This window comes from Anas platyrhynchos, chromosome 9, assembly GCF_047663525.1.
Source record: "Anas platyrhynchos isolate ZD024472 breed Pekin duck chromosome 9, IASCAAS_PekinDuck_T2T, whole genome shotgun sequence".
NCBI classification, from domain to species: Eukaryota; Metazoa; Chordata; class Aves; order Anseriformes; family Anatidae; genus Anas; species Anas platyrhynchos.
In genome coordinates, this window is record NC_092595.1 from 7,507,874 (window position 1) to 7,518,772 (window position 10,899).

General features: G+C 45.3%; 1 protein-coding gene across 3 annotated transcripts in view; it reads right to left on the bottom strand.

Moving 5' to 3' along the window:
• The window catches only part of GNB4 (G protein subunit beta 4), a 29,209-nt gene extending 21,792 nt beyond the window's left edge, over positions 1-7,417 (bottom strand). Inside the window, exons 1-2 of one of the 3 annotated variants that reach the window (XM_027464241.3) lie at positions 6,852-6,971; positions 3,520-3,640 (exon numbers count right to left, since the gene is read on the bottom strand). The gene's annotated coding sequence lies outside the window, so the exon portion shown is untranslated. Of the gene's footprint in view, positions 1-3,519; positions 3,641-6,851; positions 6,990-7,278 lie in introns of those variants that run through there. The other 2 variants (XM_027464244.3, XM_027464239.3) reach the window with 2 other exon arrangements.
• Between the last annotated feature and the right edge of the window lie 3,482 nt (positions 7,418-10,899).

A 10,899-nucleotide genomic window follows, 5' to 3' on the forward strand; every position in this document is an offset into this window, starting at 1 on the left:
CTTGTGATGAGACGCAATTTCATATATTGAATGTATCCTCTTTGGAACTACTCTTGATGTGTCTCATGCAGCGCTGCCACTCCAAAAAAAAGAAACGACACTGAATACTTAAGGAAGATGCTATGTATCACTGTGCTTTTGAACTATCTTCACAATCACAGGGTTCTCAAAATAACGCCTGTCTTTATAGTAAGAGTATTTTTAACGCAGTGATTATATCTAGCAGAAAAAGTTCTAGACAAGATAAAAACCTTTCTTATAAAAAACTATCTAGATAAAGCTGGCATTATACTAAAAGGAAGTTGTAAATCAAGCTTACAATTCATTCTTTTTCACGCTTTTGTGATGCATTAAAATCCAGATGTATTTTTAGAGTCCATATCCCAAGACGCAAGAGAGAAGAGCAGATATGTTTAGGTAACATTAATGTACAAAGTATAGTTGCCAAAAGTCAGAGATTAACTAACTGGTTATCGGAAGAAAAATGGTCCTAGATGAAGTTTCCAACAGAAGAGGATGGAAGAAAAAAATGGAAGGAAGGAAGTACAACTCCCACTAGAAGCAATCTTCTCAAAAAGTTAAAAAAAAAAAAAAAAAAGAGAGAGAGAGAGCTACTTTTTTACGGAAGCACGACACTCCTTAAGTTATAAATAGCAGGATTCCCCTGTGGAGGCAAAGCCTACTGTTACAGACAGGAATGTATTTGCCAGGCACTGTTGCCACAGAAGAGCCCCTAGATCCACAGCGTGCCTTGCCAGAGGTTATCTTTCCAACCCACTGAAACTTCTGTGCTCATAAATACTTCCCACGTATCTCAGTCAAAGAGAGCTGGGTCAACAACAACCTGGTGAAGTGTGCTGCCTTGGCTTCTAACCCGCGCCAAGAAGCAGGCCTTGTTCTCATAAATCTTCTCATTTTACAACCTGGGATGCACACTCAGCCATTTTTTGATTTTTTTCAGCATTTGTGGCCCAAAGATCAGTAAAAATGGCTAAATGTTCTTAAAACTCCCAGTTCCAGACGCTGAGTGGAGGGCAAAACTGCTCTGTGACTCAATGAAAAAGCAAACATTAGCAGTACCGATGAAACTCCTGAGTAATTCAACTGTTTGCTTAGGACCTTCGCCTTTCAGCTGTCATCTTGTGAAAGTTACTGTGAAAGTCTGCGATGCAGGGCCGCGCTGCTTCTGCGGAGACTGAGAGCAGAAAATTGCTCCAGCTCCTGAATTATCACTACTGGCAAAAGTCAGTTTTCTTTTCTTCCTTTCATCCCTTTGTAAAGTGCATGTATTACTTCTGATGCCATCTATTAGCATTTGAAATGAAATAGAATAGAGGACAGGGAAAAAGAAAAGAAAAAAAAAAAAAAGCAGTTTTAAATGACTTCCTGTGCCCCGCTACCTGCCCTGCTTCCTCCTGCAGCCAGGGGAGCCGTGCTGAAGAGCCGCTGTACAGGGGTAGTCATTTGTAGGGCTTTTGCTTGGGATTTGTAGTGCACCTTACCCTGCTGTGCTAAAACAATCCAGCTCCCTCGATAAAAGAGTTTCCCCTTTTCTGTCGCATATCTTGGAGATAAAGACCAAAGACTGCCTTTGCAGGGCCCAACACAGTAGTTGTACTTCCTGGCCACCTCATTCTCTGTGCTTTGGATTGTTTTTTGCTCAGATACCTTGCTTCCAGGCTAACAAAAGACTCTAGAAAGAGCAACCACAAAGGAGAACTTCCTTGCCCTACAAGCAGCAGAGAGCAGCAGTATTTGAAGGCAAGTAACACACCGACACCGCCGTGGGCGCTGCTGCTCTTCTGCCCTAGCACGGCTAGGGGCAGCCAGCACCCTGCCATCTCCTTCCTACCTCTGCAGCGGAAGGAAACCGCCACCAGCAGTATCAGTTTCTTGACATTCTAGATCATCTAGACCTAATGTCTTCCTGGAGATGCTCTACTTCCTTTGCTTCCCACCGCCAAAATGCACGTGGAAAGGACTCACTCTACTTTCTAACATACAAGATGAACACCTTTGCTTAAATCTTTGTATTTTATTTTTTTTTGGTGGTAGATAGGATAGGGAAGCTTAACCTATTTTATTTTTGGTTTGTTTGTTTGGTGGAGGAAATAGAGAAACTTTTACAGAATAACCCTACTTAAAAGCTAATTTACTGTAGGTTTATTAATTTTTAGTACATTATATTGCGTTGTCAAAATCACCGAAACTGATCAAAGTCAGTAGATACACACTAAGGCTCCAAATATACAATGTGTTAAATGAGATTTTGACAAGCATTCCATCTATATATGCAATCTGAATATTTATTTCAGCTCAGAAACAACTGAGCTCAATTTAAATCAAGAATCTGAAAGAAAACGCCTTCCTTTTCTAAACTAGGGATAAAATTGGTTTACATGAACAATCACCTAAAGCCATTAGTCGACAGAAAGGGCCACCAGAAGAAGACTCCAATCCAATATCATTTCTTTTAATTAAATCAATTTCAGATACTAAATGTGTTTTAACCATTTCATACATCTTGAATAAGCATCTTCTACTTTAATGCATGATTTTAAGTTCATACAAGTAGGTCAAAAATTGCTTTTTAATTTCCATCCAAATAGAAAATGACACAAATACAACTTATAGGAGCAGTGATTAGAAAAAAGTAATAGAGGGCAGCAAGAAATATATGCATGCATTAACCCAGCAAGAATGGTCTGAAATTTTTGGTTGACCTGTGTGGTGCCAGGAGTTGGACTCGATGATCCTTGTGGGTCTCTTCCAACTCCAGATATTCTGCGATTTTATGATTCTAAGAATCAGAGCAAGTTCTCCTGAAGCTGCTTAGGTGTTCTGCTGAAGCCTGACAGCAATGCTGGTGGAGCAGGCGGGCATGGCTCCTGCTCCGAGACATCAGGACATCCGAGTGCCAAGAGGTGCCCATAGCACTTCCCAAAATTCACCCAGCACTCCCCAAAGGAGCAAACTCTAGGATGCTTTCCCAGTTGGTTTCAAAAGCGAATCTCAGTGCTAACTGCCTCAGGGTGTGTGCTCTGATGCCCACGTGGCAGATCTGCCCTTTTAGGGCAGTAACAAGTAAAACCAATTTCACCTACAGGAGCCCCTGCACACAGACCTGCAAGAGGAGATGCCAACCACCTGAACTGGTGACTGTGCTGCGAGAGCAAACCTAACAGTGCCAGGGGTTGTTCTCAGAGCCAGCTGCAGAGAGGTTATTTGTTCTTTTCAAAGACGCCAAGCCAGTCATCAAGTGCAGCTCCAAGATCTTCAGTCCCATTTGAGAAACACTCAATCCTAAGATTTATGATGTTGCTTAAAATGAAAGTCATACAAATATAATTTAAATCTTAACATTACTCAGCTCTTTTAATAGTGTTTCAGTACAGCAGCATTTGCTATGACTCAAACACTTGGCTTATGTTGAAGGTCCATATGATTAATATTTGTCTGACATCCAACACAAGAAGAAGAAAAAATGAGAGTTTGTCCAAATTAACAAACCTGTCTTACCTCAAAGTAACTAATTTTATGTGATACGTGGGACCTGAACAGGTCTTCTGCTCTACATTACAGCCAGGTACATCTTTCTCTCCCCTCCTTTCCAGGGGAAGTCCTTCCACGTGGCAACAGCCTGCAAGAGTTAGAGTAATTGAACCAGAATTTGCTTTACTCTATGTCAGCATTTCACATGCTTTTGGAAGCTGAGACATCTTAAAGGAAGTGAAACTGTCTTCACTGACATAGCTGCTTGCTATTAGATGGCCATCTATATAGTTTTTATTTTTATTTTTTTAATTAAACCTTCAAATCAGCTCTCATTCATCTGCATAGGATGGCATTTCCTCACACTAACTACACAACTCCTAACGATCAGACCTTTAGGTAACACAGATGGCCTCCAAGCTGAGATCCCTTCGAAACCTGAAGGAGTTCACCTCTTGGTCTTTTCTTTCATGCTCTCTCTCTTCGAACACAGAACATTTTGTTGTTCACACGCTGCTGAGCATATCAGCACAACCCTAACCAGTAGAGATTTTTTGAAATTACAAGTTGCAGCTTTGTGTAGCAGTGCCTCTTGTTATCTAGAAAGCTCTATGAAGCTCTCTGCCCTAGTATCAGATATCAAACCACAACCTTAAGAGAACTGCATATGTTCTTGGTTTCCATGATCATTCGCTTTAGTTCTGTTTAGCATCTTTCACATAAATTCTATTACAAAACACCAGGTTACAAAATACAGAAGTTTCACACAAGAACACGACAACAACCTTAATTACACACTTCGGCAGATGAAATAAGTGACAGGTCTGCACCCAATTAAAGGGAAGAAAAATGTTGTTGGAACTCAACATTTTTCTTCATTAGCAACATTATGCTTACTTTCTATAAAGCATGCTCGAGGCACTCAGGAATTGCATTAATCTGCGTATCGATGTTCTCAGACGCTGTTAAATAAAAAACATGATCACTGCATTATCACTGCCCGCAAGTATCCACATTCCATGAGCAAGCACTGTGTGGCAAGCTCAGAGACTCTGCATTTCTTACCAGCTTGATGAGACTTTTTAAAGTGACTCCTGAGATTAGAAACAATAAATCAAGTGACCCTGTCTTCAGTGACGCGCAGTCTTAATTTATGGCTGTGGCAGAGAAGACAGTAACTGAGGGAGATTTACGATACACTGCATAGTTGTGTTTTTTTTATTTCTTGTTTCACCTTCAGGAGCCTATATTCATAAATTCTGTGGCATTTTAAAGGTTGCGTAATGTTCTAGGATGGAACTAGGCACAATTCGGTATTCAAAAATATTCTGCAATGTTTTCTAATGTTTTTGAATCCCAGTTTTTTCTTTAGAAACTGTGTGGAAAACTAAACTACTTGAACAAATTAAACACTAGCTATATTAGTGCTCAACTAGGGAACACTAAGACTTGGTTGAAACTTTCATTATCCAACATAAATATAACAGATTACATTCGTAGCCAACTATCTTCCACTTCAGATTTAAATGGCCTGAGCAGTCAGTCAAGACCAACTTTTCAAGCGCTTGGGGAAGGGCTAAACATTAGAACACCAGTTATTTGCTGGGCCACTTCGACCACGCCAACTCACAGAATACAGAGAAATTCATCCCTGTGTCATGAAAATGTGGGTTTACTGTTTAACAAAAAAAAAAAAAAAAAAAAAAAAAGTATTATAGTCCTAACTCTCAAAATATTAAACTGTTTAACTCTTCCACACTACCTACTGTAAGAACTATTTTGAAGAATATGTAATTGAGTATTGCCTGTGTTTACTGTATTAGACACAATGAGATTATATATATATATAACTTCTACAAATATAAAATTTATTTATATATAAATAAAGAATCTCCCTCTTTTTCCTAGCCCTCTCCTTCCAAGATAAAAATCAGTCCATCCTGTGGAAGCACAAGTTAACTTCACCACTGTTATCACACAAAAATCACAAACACTGCAGAAAAAGCACTGAAGGCTACCATCCCACTAGAAGACCTCATAATCTAAGGTGTTTTTTTTTGTAATTTCTTGATGTTATTATTAGCATTACTCCTGAGTTCTCCCAGTTGAACCGCTAGTTCCATCTATCGTGCCTGTCATCTGACCGTCAGATGAGCGATCACCTTTTACATCACTGCCAGCGTTTCCACCAGCAGTCAGTGCAGTTTTCGGTTTTCCCCTGCGCGCCGAGATGACTTTGCAGGCGCACATCCCCACGTATTCCCACCGCCACCGACTCCCCGCCACGACTACCGGCATCTCCGGACCCCCCCTGTTCATACACAAAGCCCAGGCAGGTCTGGCAGGCACACCGAGCCCCCCGGCAGCAGCTCCACGGTGCAGCGAGGAGCCCTGCGAAGCAGCACGGAGCTGTGCTGGCGGAGACGCAGTGACCACCAGGAATCACTTGGTGCCACGCAGCTGCCCTCGTCTCTCAGCCCAGATTCTCGGCAGAAAACAGCCGAAGGGTTTTCAAGGAAGAGACTGAAGCAGAGCGCAGAACTGGACTGCACAGAGAAAATCCACCAGACTCAGGGGGCTCTGCCTCTCTCCCCTCCCAATGCCTTCCCAGGGGTTTCGGCAGCTGGTTACCTGCCTACTCCCTCCGGAGCGCCCTTCCCAATGACAGGGCAGGGGCTGCTCTCAGAGCATGTCACAGATTGATGACAGGTAATCAGATTAAACTCTAAGCAATTTTTTCCACGGCTCATGCTTAGCACAGTCCTACTTCAGGACTGAAAGCGAGCCTGGCAAAGCAGCTATTCTGCGGGCTGCAACAACTGGCCCAACACAGGGCAGGACGCCGATCGCCTGCCTGTGCAGGCACACGAGGAAGCGCCGGGAGCTCCTTCTGCCCGCGCAGCGCTACAACAAACCCCAAACTTGGCGGCGTGAGGCAAGTCGGGCGCTTCTCACAGTTTCTGGCGGAGACGAGAATAAAAAAAATTTAAGCAGGCGATGACCCCCGCGAGAAGCGCGGGCAAGAAAAAAATCAGATTTTGAAAAAAAAAAAAGAAAAAGAAAGAAACAGGATCTGGCTGTGGAGACAGCGAGGTGCCAGGCAGCGGGTGCCGGCTCGCCCCCCGTGACTTTGCATTTTTTTTTTTCGCATTTTTCCCGGGTCCCCCCGTGCCGCCCCCCACCGGGGCAGGGCAGGGCGGGGTCCCAGGGCCCCAAAGCCGCCGGGGAAAGAAGGGAACCGGCAGCGAGCACCAGCACCAGGGCGCCCACCCCACCCACAGCCCCAAGACCCCCCCCAGGCGGTGCCGCTGCCCCCCGCCCCCCCCAGCCCCTCGGGCCGGGCCCCCCCGGGCCGTTACCTGCAGGCGGCGGCGCTGGGGCCGCTGCTGGCGGCGACGCCCGGCTGCGAGCTCCCCCCCCGGGGCCGGGCCCTGCCGCCTCCTCCTCTTCCTCCCCGTCCTCCCCCTCCTCTTCCTCCCCCCACTCCTCCTCCTCCTCCTCCTCCTCCCCGCGCCCCGCCCGCAGCACGGAGCCGCCCGCCAGGGGCGGGGCAGCGGCGGCCGCGGGGCTCCCGCGGGGCTCCCGGGCGGGGTCGGGGCTTCCCCCAGCACCGCCACCGGGCCCGGAGGCTCCCGGGCGGCCGCCTCAGCCCCGCTCCGCGGCCTCAGGAGGGACCGAACCGGGAGGGGGGGTGAGGAGGGGAGGGGGGGGGGCGGCCGCCGCCCTGAGGGCCCTGAAGGCCCCCGGAGCCCCGCGCCTCAGGAGGGGCGCCCCTCAGGGCTGTACCTGCGGGCCGGGCGGTGCCGGTGCTGGTCCCGGTGTCGGTGCCGGTGTCGGTGCGGGCCCGCGGGTGTCACCGAGCCGCCGCCGCCGCCTCCATGGCGCTCGGTCGCGGCGCCCGGAGCTCCTCCCCCGCCCGCATGGCCCCGGCCGCCGGGCCGGGCCGTTGCCATGGCTGCGCTGCGCTGACGTCAGAGCGCTTAAAGAGGCAGCGCCCCGGCAGCCAGGCGGCGGCTCCCGCGGGGGCTGAGGGCCTGCAGGCCTCGGCGGCCCCGTGGCGGTTTTTACGTTGCCACAGCCGCTGCGCAGCGGCAGAGCTTGTATTTTTTGTTACAAATACTGTGGAAAAGCACCCCCCGAAATGTCAGTGTGATCACTAAATAACTCACCACTCATGGCCAGACATCCACAGAGCAGCCCGTGGCCGCACAGACCGTAACACACCGCAATGCCACAGCCCGCTGCTTTCCTCACGTAGTGCCTTAAATCACTCACCTGCATCCCCAAAAAGCCCCAAATTAATCACCCCGGTTACTTTGTCCTTGTTGTGAGGTCCCACTTTCCCCCATGGCACCGCATCTGGCCTCCGTTAGCTCGAAGGACAGCTGTCAGTCAGCAACGTGTTTGCTTTTAGTGAGTGCTCACGCGGCAAAAATCAACAAGGAATGGGCTTTGTGTCGATGCACCAGGGTTGAAAAGGGAAAAAAAAATCTTTTTTTGGAGTTGCTGTATCGCTACAAGTTGCTTAACTTTTCATAAAAGGGATACATTGGTACAAAGATAGTTCTCCCTTGAACTAAGCTTGTTCCCTTACGTTTTTCTTAATTCAGTCTTCGGTCTCAGAGTAGTGATTACTGACAAGATGCGGTCCCAGAACAAGCATACCATTCCTCATCTTTTCTTTTAAAACTGCTCTGGAAAATCACAGCCAGTAAACAAAGCCCCCGAAAAGTTCAGATGGCATTTAGGTAGTTACATATTATGAAATTATCAGTCTTTGTCCTTCCAGTAGAGCAAATTAAAACATTTTATAAAAATTACATAATTTATCCTCATGACTCATTTGGGAGACGGGGAAGTTTCTTCCTTAGCAGACTGGGAAAATGATGCACACAGGACATGGGTCTCAGCAGGGGAACTCAGTCTCGCAGGAGTGGCATTGCTGCAGCTGTGATGGTCCAAGGCTGAAAGCAAAGCAAGGTTTGCAAGAAGGAATATCCTTTCTTAGACAAACTGGTACAAATAAAAGAAATTGCCTCTCCCTATAAAACTCACCTCACCTATTGAGAAGTCTGCTTAGTCATTTATTATATAAATAAGTTAAGAATTTCTAATGAAACAACAGAAATCCCCAGTCCTGCTAGTGGCAATATTTTACAGCCAGCCTTTATCCATTTTTGTTTCTCATCACTGGTTTCAGATGCCAAACCCTACTCTGCAAAATGGAGCTACCCCAATGGAGCTTTTCTTATGCCAGTTCAGTTCAGCAATATGCTTTGTATTATTTCAGAATTTATAAAAGGAATCAATTTGCTCTGCAGTGATCAAGAAATGTCGAGATACAATGCCAGATGAGTTTTTAAAATCAATCTCTATATCACTTTCTCTAACGCATTCTCTTTGAATTATGAGTTACTACAGCCAACACAGCAATTCAGTTTCTGATAGATTAAGCCCTACTGGAGGTCCCCACTGCTTGGACTCCTGCCTGATGAGTCTGAGACATCTTGGATGGGAAGGCAGAGGAAGGGAACCTGTTCAGAGATTGTGCTGATTCAGCTGGAACTAAAACCATCTGCCAAGAAAGCTCCAGCAGCACCCTAAACACCCCTTTGATGGAATTTTTGCGAAACACTGTGATTTGGTATTAGGAAGCGATGAGATGTTTTCTAAAACTCCCCAGTCTTGGCAGGGCCTGAGACCAAAAGACAGACAGGCACACATATACTCTAAATAGCTAAAAATACTACTACAATCCATGTACGTCTTTTTTTCAGTTCCAGAAAAACACTGAGTTCATCATCAGCTTGGTACTTTCCGTGTTCCAGAAAGTCCCCACCTTTCTTCAGCCCATTATCTAATTCCTTCCCAAAACACTTCAGGATGTACAAGAAGTAATCATGTTTCTTCGAGAGGCAAGTTAAAGCAAAAAAAAAACAATAAACTCCAGGTAATGAAGAGATAAAGATCCAGAGGGAATCCCCTCCACTGGTGTGACTGAATCACACAACCCTTTTGACTGAATTTAGGAAAACAAACAAACAAAAAAATGCCCCTTCCAACTTCAGAATTAACTTATCAGTGTAGCAATCCACTTTCTTGACACCTCTGTAATAGCAAAATTATTTGTCTTTATCTTTCATCTTTTTTTTTTTTTTTAATCAGTTAAATCAGAACTCTCCCACAGTATGTATGTACTCTGTCCTCATGCTTTGTTTATCTCTGACAGCACTTCTACTTCTGCAATCCCTACTATTCAGGTAAGATGCCAGTCCACATCTTTTTCCTCTTACACTTCCATCTTTCCTCTCAGACCTAGGAATTAGAATGATTAACCCCTTACTAACAAGTAAGCCATCTCATGATATTCTTTATTCAAGCCTTATGAAGGTCCAGGGACTTGAAAGCTCACTAGATTTATTGATAAAGTTTAATTACTCTGTTAAGGATTACACATATTGTCTTTGCTTTCTCTATCATGAAGGGAAAACATGTCCACCTTCCTCAATGTCTGCCTAAATATGAAAGCAAAAGTTTCATTGCTTTACCTACAACTTACTGTTTTGACTCTTACTGAGTGTAGTGTTCACTCACATCAAGACCCCTTCAGTTGCTCAGCCACACAACCGGAGCATGACCGATCATCCTTTGTCACCCTGTCAGTGACTGCTTACATACAGGCAACATTTCACAGTACCAGGGAGCCGTGCCCTCTCTGCACACCAGCTGATGTTCTCCGTGACATGTATCTAAGGGGGCAGCTTAGATCACGCTGCCTCTGTGTCCCACTAGTCCCTCCAGGAGCCCAAGAATGAATGAGGACAGCGATTGCACAAGGGGGTCGCCACCGGTTCCTGGATCGCTGCTGAACTGGGTGGAGGGAGGGGAGCACCTCTGCTCTTTTATTAGCATCCGTGTGCTACCAAGAAACAGTAAACTTCGGTTTCTAGAGCTTTCGATCCAAAATAGCTCAGCTCCTCTTGTATTCACGTATTTATTCTCTATTTTTTAATTCAAATACAAAAACAAGGAAGAAGAATGTAAGGAGAAACAGTAATAACATTTTTCTTGTTATTTAGGAGACTGAAGACAGAGATTTACGCAGATGTAGAGGACAGAGATTTGGTTACTTTTTTAAAACAACTGATCAAGATACACAGTTGGATCATTTTGCAGCTACGGTTTGGAGCCTAGATTCCTGACTCCAGCGTGAGCCAGGTGACTCATCCTTTAGAGAGAACTGAACAGTCACTGAACACAATTTAAATGGAAGAAAGGAGAGTGGATACATATGCATAGCTGCTTTACATATGGCCTAGATGTATGTGTGTATTTAGGAAAAATATCTATTAATATTTATTTCAGACAGAATGATGAAGGATACGTGTAGAACTGCTGAAAATGCTC